Source organism: Culex pipiens, chromosome 3 (assembly GCF_016801865.2).
Source record: "Culex pipiens pallens isolate TS chromosome 3, TS_CPP_V2, whole genome shotgun sequence".
Taxonomy (NCBI): domain Eukaryota; kingdom Metazoa; phylum Arthropoda; class Insecta; order Diptera; family Culicidae; genus Culex; species Culex pipiens.
Window position 1 is genome coordinate 172,349,940 of NC_068939.1, and position 12,450 is coordinate 172,362,389.

Genomic DNA, 12,450 nt, shown 5'->3' on the forward strand with positions numbered 1-12,450 from the left:
ATTAAATTAATTTGTTATACTTGGTGAGATTTAACGAAAGCAGAAAAATTCTATTACAAAAAACTGCTAATTTTGTATCATATAAAACATGATAAAGATTTCTACATTTAATTTCAGTTATAATATTATTGCGGGCGTTAATAATTAGAATTCACGCGCGGTGATACGACCGCAAGATAATGGTCGCATGACAGCCGCATGACAACCGCAGAACAAATTTTTGACTGTTGTCAAAGGTTGCCTTGAGTTTTCAGCTGACTTTTTGGAAAATATTCAAAACAAACCAAGCTGACAGCCAAATCAACGCAGAATTTCAGTTCAACTTGCTGATTTTTACACTGCGGTAGTTAGGCGGCAATAATCTTCTGTCACTCACAGCGATGGAGAAACGTGATTTTATCTCGCAATAAGCAATAAATATAAATAAAATGTAGTGAAAATCTATTTTCATTCAAAACTTCATGTCACGCGTACCGCTACCGGTGATCACGCTCTCTCGCTATTATCAATTTCCTCTCCACACTCGATTCGTCCGTCACCACCACACGATCCACTTCCCCGATCATTCCAAAAAATCCAGCAGCAGTAGCAGTGATACCAACAAACATACCTCTCGACCCTAAATCGAACCTTCCAACACAATCAAAACACATGCTACGAATCCCGTGTCGAAACAGAGAAAGAGAGCGCTCGCTCGCTCTCCCACTCTCTCACCCCGAACACGCGAACCATCATCGGAATCGTCATAACAACCACCACACGACGATCATCGCCGATCATCGTCCGGCTGGACTATCTCGGCGTTTAAGCCGGTGTGTCCGGCAGAAAGAAGACTCGACGCACGACGACGTCTCGCTCTCCCTCTCTCCCTCTCACGCACACCAGTGTCATCGCCTATCGGGACGGATCAAGCGCCCGTTTCGGCAGCAGCGTCGTCAGTATCGGACTGGACTTTTGACGGGAGAGAGGCGCGCGCGCGTACACGTGCGACTTGACGACTTGAACGACTTGCGCAAAACGGTTTCGTTTGCGACGGGATCAGATTACAGGGGTTGCGTCGTTATCACGCGAGAACGAGTTCTGGATTAGCTGATAGGGAGGAGAGAGTGTGGTGACAGGGGTGAAAGATCATCCGGTGAGATTCGAAAAAAATCATCGCTGAGCAAAAGTGGTTCCGCTCGATCGGATCGGAAAAAGTGCGTTTCACCGCGGGAAAAGCGTCAAGAAAGCGTGAAAATCCGCGAACGCGAAGATAATCAGCGGTGGTCACGTTCGCGGCGACGCTCAATTTTCTAATCAACGCCTGCTCCGATATTTGTTGTTTTGCTCGCGCGAGCGCTCGCGTGAAGAAGCTTTCTCGGAGCCAGAAGTGCCATACCGTGAGGAAAAGCCTCCCAATTTGGATGCAAGTGGTGCAATCGAGTGTGTTAAGAAAGGGGGGAAAAAAGTGAAAGAAAACAGCAAATTGCTCAGCGAAGAGGCTTGAGGGGTGTTTTTCGGGGCGGAAAATCGCCCGGGAAAAGTGAAAAGTGAAGAATCAAAAAGTGCTCAATCTTGACATAGATTTCGAGTGAGGCACGTACGAGAGCAATCAACGCTCACAAGAAAGAGTCGTACAAGAAGAAGAAAGATGCTGCGGCAATCAACCGGTTAGCATCCTTTCGATACAGAGAGTACCGGAAACGGAGTCCTTTTAAGGCGTTTTTAAAGAGTGTACACGGAGTCCTTTGGGGGAACCCGGAATGCCGTACCGGCGTAAATCACTTTACCTGGATGCTGTTGCGGCTGCTGCTGGTGGAGAATATTGACGAGGCAGAGCATAATGTATGCATAATATTGGAGCAGGTACGAAGAAGGAAAAAATACTCACTTTCACACAAGGGGATTGGATTACAGGAACCTGTCTGTAGGAAAGGCAGAAAAAGCAACGTAAAAACACATGAAACGACACTTTAAAGAGCCGGAGCCACTTTATGGGATGTGTTGTGTACGTTTTATGGCCATTAGGCTTTCCCCCCTCAAGAATGGAGAAACGTTTGTGTTGCCACAAGGAGATTTATCTGCTACCGTAAGCTGCATCTTTACCCGAGGACAAATCCCGGGATTGGAACAATTACGGTGTGACTACCTGTTGACAAAGACGTTTTCGTTTCTCACACACAATCATTGTTGGTGGAGATTTACACCCATGAAATTTGTTTACTTCCTCTTGAAACACTTTAAAGCTGTTTTAATTGATTATCTCAAATCCGAACACGGTCGTCTGATCCTTCTTGAAACTTGAAACTCGTATGTTTAGTTCTACTAGAGCATATCGCACACAGGAAGTACCTACTCCGTGTATCTTACTGGCAGTCATCAATCTTCCTGGCCGAGTTTTCGATCTCGGGATGTTTTCAAATGGAGAAGATAAATGATGAACTGTACCTTTGGGAACGCCACCCTACACCCCGGGTGGTCGTGATGCTCGTTGACCTGGTGATGTACATTGGGTTCATGTTTTGTTTTGGTTGATTGAAATTTATTTTTTTAAACTTTCATGGTTATTCAATTCCTGCGTTTAAATACTAAACAACGACTCTGAGCAATGGTTTGTATCAGTATTTTTCAGGTTGTTGAACTTTTGGAAATTGTTATATATTATTTATTATCCCTGTGATATCAACTACATTTTTTTCTATATTTTGAGTTCTATGTTTACCTTGTACTGGCCAAATTTTGTAAAATCGTAATTATTATTGACATTCATAATAAAATTAGAAAAAATCAAATTATTCAAAAGTTCAAATAGTATTTTATGCGTTTCGAATTTTATTAAAATTAAAAAAAAATAGATGTTTGATTGAGTTTGTTATAGAACGTTGTTAATCTCTTCAGTTTCTATATAAATATTGTGTTTTAATAGTATGCTCTAAAGTGCCTTTTACCCTGACTAAATCTTATTTTCTTCCATCGTTAAAACCAGATTTCTACAACTGAGCAGTTCTCTACGGAATCGGTCTTTTTTCTTTAATTTTAATTTTTGTATTTTTTAATCCAGCTGAAACTTTTTTGGTGCCTTTGGTATGCCCAAAGAAGCCATTTTGCATCATAAGTTTGTCCATATAATTTTCCATACAAATTTGGCAGCTGTCCATACAAAAATGATATGTGAAAATTCAAAAATCTGTATCTTTTGAAAGAATTTTTTGATCGATTTGGTGTCTTCGGCAAAGTTGTAGGTATGGATATGGACTACACTGAAAAAAAATGATACACGGTAAAAAAAAATTTGGTGATTTTTTATTTAACTTTTTGTCACTAAAACTTGATTTGCAAAAAAACACTATTTTTAATTTTTTTTATTTTTTGATATGTTTTAGAGGACATAAAATGCCAACTTTTCAGAAATTTCCAGAATGGGCAAAAAATCTTTGACTGAGTTATGATTTTTTGAATCAATACAATTTTTTTCAAAAAATCGAAATATTAGTCGCAAAAAATTTTCAACTTCATTTTTCGATGTAAAATCGAATTTGCAATCAAAAAATACTTTAGTGATTTTTTGATAAAGTGCACCGTTTTCAAGTTATAACCAATTTTAGGTAACTTTTTTGAAAATAGTCGCAGTTTTTCATTTTTTAAAATTAGTGCCCATGTTTGCCCATCTTTGAAAAAAATATTTTTGAAAAGCTGAAAAAATTCTCTATATTTTGCTTTATTGAACTTTGTCGATACGACCCATAGTTGCTGAGATATTGCCATGCAAAGGTTAAAAAACAGGAAAATTGATGTTTTCTAAGTCTCACCCAAATAACCCACCATTTTCTAATGTCGATATCTCAGCAACTATAGGTCCGATTTACAATGTTAAAACATGAAACATTCGTGAAATTTTCCGATCTTTTCGAAAAAAATATTTTCAAAAATTTAAAACCAAGACTAACATTTCAAACGGGCTAAACATTCAATATTACGCCCATTTGAAATGTTAGTCTTGATTTTAATTTTTTGAAAATATTTTTTTCGAAAAGATCGGAAAATTTCACGAATGTTTTATGTTTTAACATTGTAAATCGGACCTATAGTTGCTGAGATATCGACATTAGAAAATGGTGAGTTATTTGGGTGAGACTTAGAAAACATCAAATTTCCTGTTTTTTAACCTTTGCATGGCAATATCTCAGCAACTATGGGTCGTATCGACAAAGTTCAATAAAGCAAAATATAGAGAATTTTCTCAGCTTTTCAAAAATATTTTTTTCAAAGATGGGCAAACATGGGCACTAATTTTGAAAAATGAAAAACTGCGACTATTTTCAAAAAAGTTACCTAAAATTGGTTATAACTTGAAAACGGTGCACTTTATCAAAAAATCACTAAAGTACTTTTTGATTGCAAATTCGATTTTACATCGAAAAATGAAGTTGAAAAATTTTTGCGACCAATATTTCAATTTTTTGAAAAAATCTGTATTGATTCAAAAAATCATAACTCGGTCAAAGATTTTTTGCCCATTCTGGAAATTTCTGAAAAGTTGGCATTTTATGTCCTCTAAAACATATCAAAAAATAAAAAAAATTAAAAATAGTGTTTTTTTGCAAATCAAGTTTTAGTGACAAAAAGTTAAATAAAAAATCACCAAATTTTTTTTTACCGTGTACCATTTTTTTTCAGTGTAGTCCATATCCATACCTACAACTTTGCCGAAGACACCAAATCGATCAAAAAATTCCTTCAAAAGATACAGATTTTTGAATTTTCACATATCATTTTTGTATGGACAGCTGCCAAATTTGTATGGAAAATTATATGGACAAACTAATGATGCAAAATGGCTTCTTTGGGCATACCGAAGGCACCAAAAAAGTTTCAGCCGGATTAAAAAATACAGAAAAAATCGAATGACCGAAATCTCAGAGAATTGCTCAACTTAAAAAAACAAGAAATCAAAATGAATGTTGGATGTTAAAAACTTTATATTTAAAAAAAAAACAATTTTTAAACTCAATTCATTTACGCATTTTTTTCAAGTTGATGAAAACTAGTTTTTGCCCATTTATATCTTAACAGTACTTAGTTAGATCTTGTGTTTTTGGCGATCCCAGAAAATTTGGAAACAATTATGCTAGCTATATTTTAACAAAAAGTCGCCTCAGATAGGAGACGTAATTTGAAAAAGCAACGAAATCACTCAAATTACTCAAATTACTCATAAAATGAAATTTTCAGCACTGTTATTTTTGGTGATGATAAGTAGGCCATTTCGCCACTCTAGCATGACAGAAAAATAAGTTTTTTTTAAACGGAATAGTTAAATGCTTTTTAAACGAAATAGCTAAATGCTTCTTCTTATCGTTCAATCAACACATCTATTTTTATTGAAAGCTTGAAAAAAAATCACCCCTGATTTGTTGTGTGTGTGTGTGTGTGTGTGTGTGTGTGTGTGTGTGTGTGTGTGTGTGTGTGTGTGGTCCAATCCAATACCCGCTAACCGGTAGCGAAATTATGGGAAAGTATAATTTGTATCAGACTTTTGTATATGCCGAATGCTGATACAACTTATCTCAGTCCCGGACATTAGGTGGTGTTAGCCCTCGCGCTGCTTCCAACGACCCATTTCAGAATGGCAGAGATTCTAGCGGCCCAATTCCGAGGTCGTTGGGCATTGTCCGGCCCCGCCTTAACATAGAAGCAAGCACCAGACGGATCCTTGATCTATCTTAAGACTCCCAATCCCTTCAGGCAAATCAGGGATCAGAGCGTATATAATATGAGAAGAATACAACATGTTTTATAACCTTTAGATGGCCGACTGGTTAGAGTCCCAGACCATCAATCCAAAGGTGTGAGTTCGAATCCCACCTGATTCTGTTTCGTTTTTGTTCATATTCAATGTTCAAATTCTAGATTCCAAATTTCAAAGGTACCGACCGGGATTTGATCCCTGAACCTTCTGCTTGTGAGGCAGAAGCCGTAACCATTAAGCCACGGAGCCGGTAAAAAAAAAATCACCCCTGATTTGTTATGCCAATATTCAAAGGGATTTATTTTAAGGGAATCAAAACTGCATCTTTTTAAAAAAAGATTAGGATGGTGCAAAATCTGGTATCAGAGTCTTTTGAAATTTATTTTCGACGACGACGACATCTCATTAATAATCTAAAATAGCTCATAAAGACGTGCACCGTTTTCAAGGGTTTGTATTTCTTTAAAAAAACTGAATTTCGTAAAACTTTTAAAACATGCCTAACTTTGAAAAATATTAAAAGCAATTATTTTTGACGTTTTCAAATGCTAGGCTCGACTCAAAAGAATTCTATTTGAGATTATTTAAATATTGTTCATTCACAAAAAAAATAATTAAATATCGATCAAATAGATTTCGAAGCATCGTCATTGGAACAATGGAGTCTTATCAAGGGCCTAAATTTTAAAAAACTTTAAAAAAAAATGTGAAATGCCAAAATATGATTATTTTTTGAGGGCGAAGAAGAAGGCGACTGCAACGGCGGTGATGAAACACAGTCATGCCTCGATTTACAAACGGGACGATGTCAGTTATCCATTGCAATTATAACTACATGAAAATTTTCACAAAAATACGTTTTTTTCTGTATTTTGGAAATGCAATTTAATCTCGAAAAAATACTCGAAATTAGAGGTGGGCAAAAAAAGAGCGAGCCACTCAAAGAGCCGGTTCACAAAAAAGAGCAAACGAACCATGGCTCACAAAAAAGAGCCGCGGTTCTTTTTGAAACTGTCGTCTTTTGAAAGAACCGATCCAAGATGGAATCATTTTTAAACTTGTCTAATTTAAAATTTACAAACATCATTAATTGAATTTCCATCCATCCATTGAGGATTGATAATGTAATTTTAATTTTTCATTTTGTCATTATGTCAAATTTGTTAGAATTTTTTTTTAAACCGCATCATCCCGGTACGAGAAACGAACTGACGACCTCTGGAATGGAAATCCAGCACGCCGCTAGTCGAAACCCATCCCCTACCGGTCAGTGTTCCCAGTGAGTAGATTTAATCTTTGAAGGGATCTGACTTTGCCGAGCCAGACAGGAATTGAACCCATCGCCTTCCGCTTACAAGACGAAACCCGTAACCTCACGGCCATGGAAGCTCGGCAAAACACGGTGAACTTTTTCATGTACTTAAATTACTTCAAAAGTGAATGATATTCTTAACAAAATAAAAAACTTTTCATTGCACAATCGGATCGGAAGACACATTATAGAATTACCGAAGTACAAATTTGAGTATTCCAAAATGCTTCATTTGGAAAATTTTGCAAACAAACTACTAAATAACCATATCGGCTGACGGTTGGAAAACTTTTTCACTCCGCGTCATTTTTGCCAAATTTTATTTTTCCCTTTGTATGCATTCTTTTATGAGATTTTTTTGTGTTAAAAGGGAATTTTGTTTCTAATTGTCGTTGTCGAAGTGAATTTCGTTGAAAATTCATAAATCGTTCGGAACTGCCAAGGATCAGGAACATGAAAAGTAAGTGGAAGGGCTAAACCAAGCTGGAGGAGGCCGTTACCAGAGCGGAACTAATCGTGTATGCCATCGCCGATAAATGAACATCAAATCGATTTACGGAGGATATGGCGGATGCCGTTTCAAGAGGCTGTGGTAGAGTCTATTCAATCATCCTGGAAGTGCAATTTGTACCAGCGAATCATCCGGCAATATTTGTTGGGAGTGGAGATATTCGGTGCTAAAGGAACACTTCCACTTTTCCATTCCCCAATCCCGATTTCCTCAACCCCAATTTTCGCATTTCCACTTCCCCCTAAAAATATAATAATTTGCCAATTTACATTAACACACCACACCTAACTCATTCGGAGCGTTTGGTACGGTATGTCCACGCATCCTTCCTCCCCTGATGATTCTGTGAAATGTGATCCGTTCACAGAATCTATCTCTGCGGTTAATGCAACGCAGTAGGCCTGGCCGCTTTAATTTTGCTACACATTTTCGGGGTAACTCGGATGTACTGCAATTATTAATATTGACAAGAAAGGACTTGGGGCGTAATCTAACTGCAAGTTCTTCCAGGATGCTTTCTTCGGACTGGCTGCGCTTGTGTTCGATTAGGTTAGATTAGATTAGACAAACTACTAAATAACCATATCCTAACTCCTCTTGCCCGATTTCACTTTGGCATTTATAGACTTTTTGATTAAATAAGAATGTAGAAAAGAGTTCACAGTACATTTTCTCAAGATAAAATTTTATTAGGGGAAATATACCCATTATAATCACTCTAAGCCGTTCAACCAATTCTCATCACTTTTGCCATTTTCCGGTATTAAATTAACATTTTCAGATGTATCAACAATGGAGAGCTGCTTGCTCACTTTTATTTTATTTATTTATTACTTTGGAACAGTCAAAAACACTTTATGAAAGCTGTAATTCATGATCAAAGTACTGATAGGCCGATAATAGAAATAGGCTGAAGAAGGGTATAGTTCCCCTTATTCTAGAAGAAATAAACGCAATTTTGTAAAATTAATAGCATTTTTCTTCAAAAACTCTAGATTTAAGCTTGGGTGCTTTCCCCATCCAATTATTCGAACGCTAAGACCGTTTAGGTTTTTAAGCGAATCTTCCGTTTTTAGCTATTTTAAATAATGTCTAATAAAGTCTAATAAAAAACATAAAAAATCACACCATCTTTAAAATAGTCTTTTCATCCTTTTTTTTTTAAATAGCGGCTCATTTTAAAGAGCGAGCAAAAATGAGCGGCTCCTAAAAAAGAGCGGTTTTGCCCACCTCTACTCGAAATTATTGTCTTTGTTATATGGGTATCAAAAAATCGGGATTTTTTCATACATTTCAATAATTATATTTTTTTTAAATACTACAAAGCAGATTTACCTTTTGACGGGTGCGACAACGGTTTGCTATGATACCGGTTTTTTTATCCGCACCATTTCTCGTCACAACCCAAACCCGACACAGCTCGGTAGCTTGATCGGTGCACCGAAACCGAAGTTTGGTGTGACGGCGGTGTGGATCGGGTACACAAAACTGACATGGTTTCTGCGCCTACCACACGGGAGAAGTTTGGAACTCTTGATGCCTAGCAATATTTAGTAAAAGGTTCTTGGTTCGAATCTCGACATTTATTATTTTATTTTTTAAATGATTTTTATTTGTTTAGAATAATTTTTTAGGAATAGAATTTCGTAGTGTCATGAAATATAAACTTTAACTTCTTGTGCATTTAATCCTGAAATAGGCATTTTCACTTAAACCTGCCTGCATAATATGGAACGTTTTCTCTATTCCACTATAAAAATCCATTCAATTTTCTAACTCTTTGACTAAAGCGTCGCAGGTTCGAAGAAGTTACTTAAAAAATGTATATAATCAGTAATTTTGACAGCAAATATTGAAAAAGATAAAACCTGAAAAATATTTATACTCAGGATTGAACCAGGAACCTCGTGGTTAAAAGACGGAGACAACAACCGCCAGGCCATCCCGAAGTTGTGAATGATGGCTGACAAACCTCAATCAAAACAATGTCGCCTCCGGTTTACTTGGATCAACCATATGTTGAGTTGCATCCTTGGTATACAGTTTGGGTGCACCGGTGGTGTACCAAGGTGTTTTCGGTACAGTTGCTATGGTGTGACAATAAACAGCTCGGTTTGGTTTCTAGAGTGAAACGAAAACCGCACCACGGCGCACCAGATCTTGGTGTTCAGTGAAGCCTGCTACAAAGATTCACAAATCTAGTTATTTTCGGAAAAAAATTAAAAGTTTCATTTTTTTTAAATATGGGTACAAATTGATCGTAATTTTTTCGTTCATTCGAATGTAATAACATGAATTTTAAAAATAGTAAAAATTTCACAAAACTGAGAATTAAAAAAAGCCAATCACAATTGCAGTATTCTACAATATGGTTTTCATGCATTTTGATAGTTATATTTTTTTTGCGAAATACTAAAAAATTACAAGACTACGTGTATTCGAAAAAAATACTAAAAATGTCTGTATTTTACAATATGGATATCAAACGATCGGATTTTTGTATACATTTCAAAAATACTCAAAATTTCAACAGAATCGTACTTTTGATAAAAATGCTCAAAATTTCAGTTTTTATTTTAGGCTGCTACAAATTTTATTAAAAGTTTTTGCCGCCCTCCCCCCCCCCCCCTTCAAAGTAGGCCCAAAAAATCAGGGAGCAAAAAAATATTTTTTTCAAAAAACTTCATATTTTTAATCGAAATTTAAGTGCAATCAGCTGAAATTGATGTTAAATGCATTCCCCTGCGTTCAAAATAATTTTTAGCATTTTTGGGTTTAAAACATCTTTTGATTTTTTGAAATTTTCGATGTTTAGTATCGCAAAATGTTTTTTTTTCGCTTTTTTTTTTGTTTTCGTCAAATCTTACTTTTTTTTTAAACTAATGATTGCAAAACAACTGAACTAGTGTAAAATGCATTTTAAAACACTTTTTGCATTCAAATGTTGAGACTATGGTTTGTTATTTCAATTTTTATTTTTTTTATGTGGCAGCATTTTTTTTCAAAATATCTTTTATTATAATTGATTTCTGTTTCCGATTTTATTGCTGCCGATATTTTAAAAACTCTAAAATAGTTTAGAATGACTTGATTTGGTCGAATAAAAAAAGAAGTTTGATAGATGTATTCATTTTGATTTCGTTTTCATCGGTTGTAGATTTGTTATATTAATGCATTTTTTATAAAGCTTTAAGCAAATATTAACAGCCAACATGTCACAATAAAGTTACAAATTGATAAACTGATGTCAGTCGTCAGTCGCTGCAGGGTAATCGCCATCTCACAAACGGATAAGAGCTATTTCAACTCGCGTTGAAAACAACATCAAAAAAGTCCAAAACTTTCCATCAAATCTAGCAAGGTAATGTGCAATGCTTAATGATGACGATTATTATTCAGCGAGAGCATCTGTTTCCGGCAAACAGTTTCATTTTGAATAGTTTATGGAAAATTTTCAAAGTATAATTGAAACTAAACTGTTCTTACTTTCTTAGAGTAATTTGTTCAGTTTAATTGAATTAGTAAATGTAGAAATAAAACTAAATGATTTGCTCAAATTATTTTTTTTTTGCAAAATCAAATGAAATTTGTTCATTTGATTTTGCCAAACTTTGGAAAGTATTTTTTTCTTATGAAGCCGTTTTTACCTATAACTCATTTGACTGAAATAAAAAAAAAAAGTTTTACAACTTACCATCTGAGTATTAACAAACAACTTGTTTAAATTATCCGGATTTGCAAACAATCTAAAATTTGTTTACTTGTCGATTGTTTTTCCAACGTGTTCTAGCATATATTCACGGCTAATCCCAATATTTAGGGCCATCGCCCTAATCCCTCACCAGTGTTCCGGAGATCTCGAACTAAACCATTTTAAAAACAAAACAGTTTTTTCTCCTCGTCGTTGCCTTCATCATCAAAAACGACCTTTCGTTCGTCCAACAAACGATCGAAAAATAAACATTGGCCTAAAGACCAGTTTTTTTGTTGAACGTCACCGACCCACTCACAAACACACGTGTAATCTTCGCCTTCTTCTTGCTCCGTGTGACATCTTTCATCTCTACGTTTCGGGGTGAAGTTTTTTCATCTTCTTCGGTCTTTTTCGATGATGCAGCGATGCTGAGCGAACCGACGTAGACACTTGCCCTCGTATAAAAAAAATAAAAATAAAATAAACGAAAAAAGGGCCGAAATAACTAGGGAACCTGTAATTGTTATAAGAGATAAAAAAAGTAAAATTCAAGCATAACAGTGGATTTAATTTTAAATTTGACTAATAAATCACTGATTGAAATATTGTTACAACCTTTTAAATATACTATCTTGGCTGTTTTTGACAGTTCTCAGCTACGTTACGCCTCTTTAAACGACTCTTCGCGTCAAATACCAACCTTAAGTCGACGAAAAATCCCAATCCATGGGTGATAAATAAGTCAGACGACGACGAAGTCGTCAAAGCAGCTAAAAAAAGGCAATAAAAAGCCCCAGCTTAACTGTTTGCGTGAACGAACCCCGGCTGGCTGTTGGCGGCTGATGTTGATATCCAAACAAGCAACAGGTTGGTCGTAGATTTTGGTCGGAATTTCCAGAAGTGACTCCACTCTAGCAGGTCACACGATGGAATCCCACAGCGACAGAGGGGATTCGATGGAATAGTTCGGCGAGCGAAAAAGTGAGTCAATCGAATTGGAAAGTTGGAAAACAATTGATGGGAGATGATTGGCGGAAAAAACAACACACAACACAAGAAAATTGTACCATCCAAACTTTCGAGCCAAAAACTTGAACCCATCGGGCGCAAAAACAAACAAAAACAAAATCCAATTGGCTGCTGTTGGAAAAAAATCGTGATATCGGTTCGGTGTAGAGCGTTTTTTTTTTTTGCTGATGCTGCTC

At 36.0% G+C, this 12,450-nt stretch overlaps 1 protein-coding gene across 1 annotated transcript in view; it reads left to right on the top strand.

Moving 5' to 3' along the window:
• Positions 1–943: 943 nt before the first annotated feature.
• The window catches only part of LOC120423903 (uncharacterized), a 62,080-nt gene continuing 50,573 nt past the window's right edge, over positions 944–12,450 (top strand). The window contains exon 1 of the mRNA XM_039587886.2: positions 944–1,845. The gene's annotated coding sequence lies outside the window, so the exon portion shown is untranslated. The remainder of the gene's footprint in view (positions 1,846–12,450) is intronic.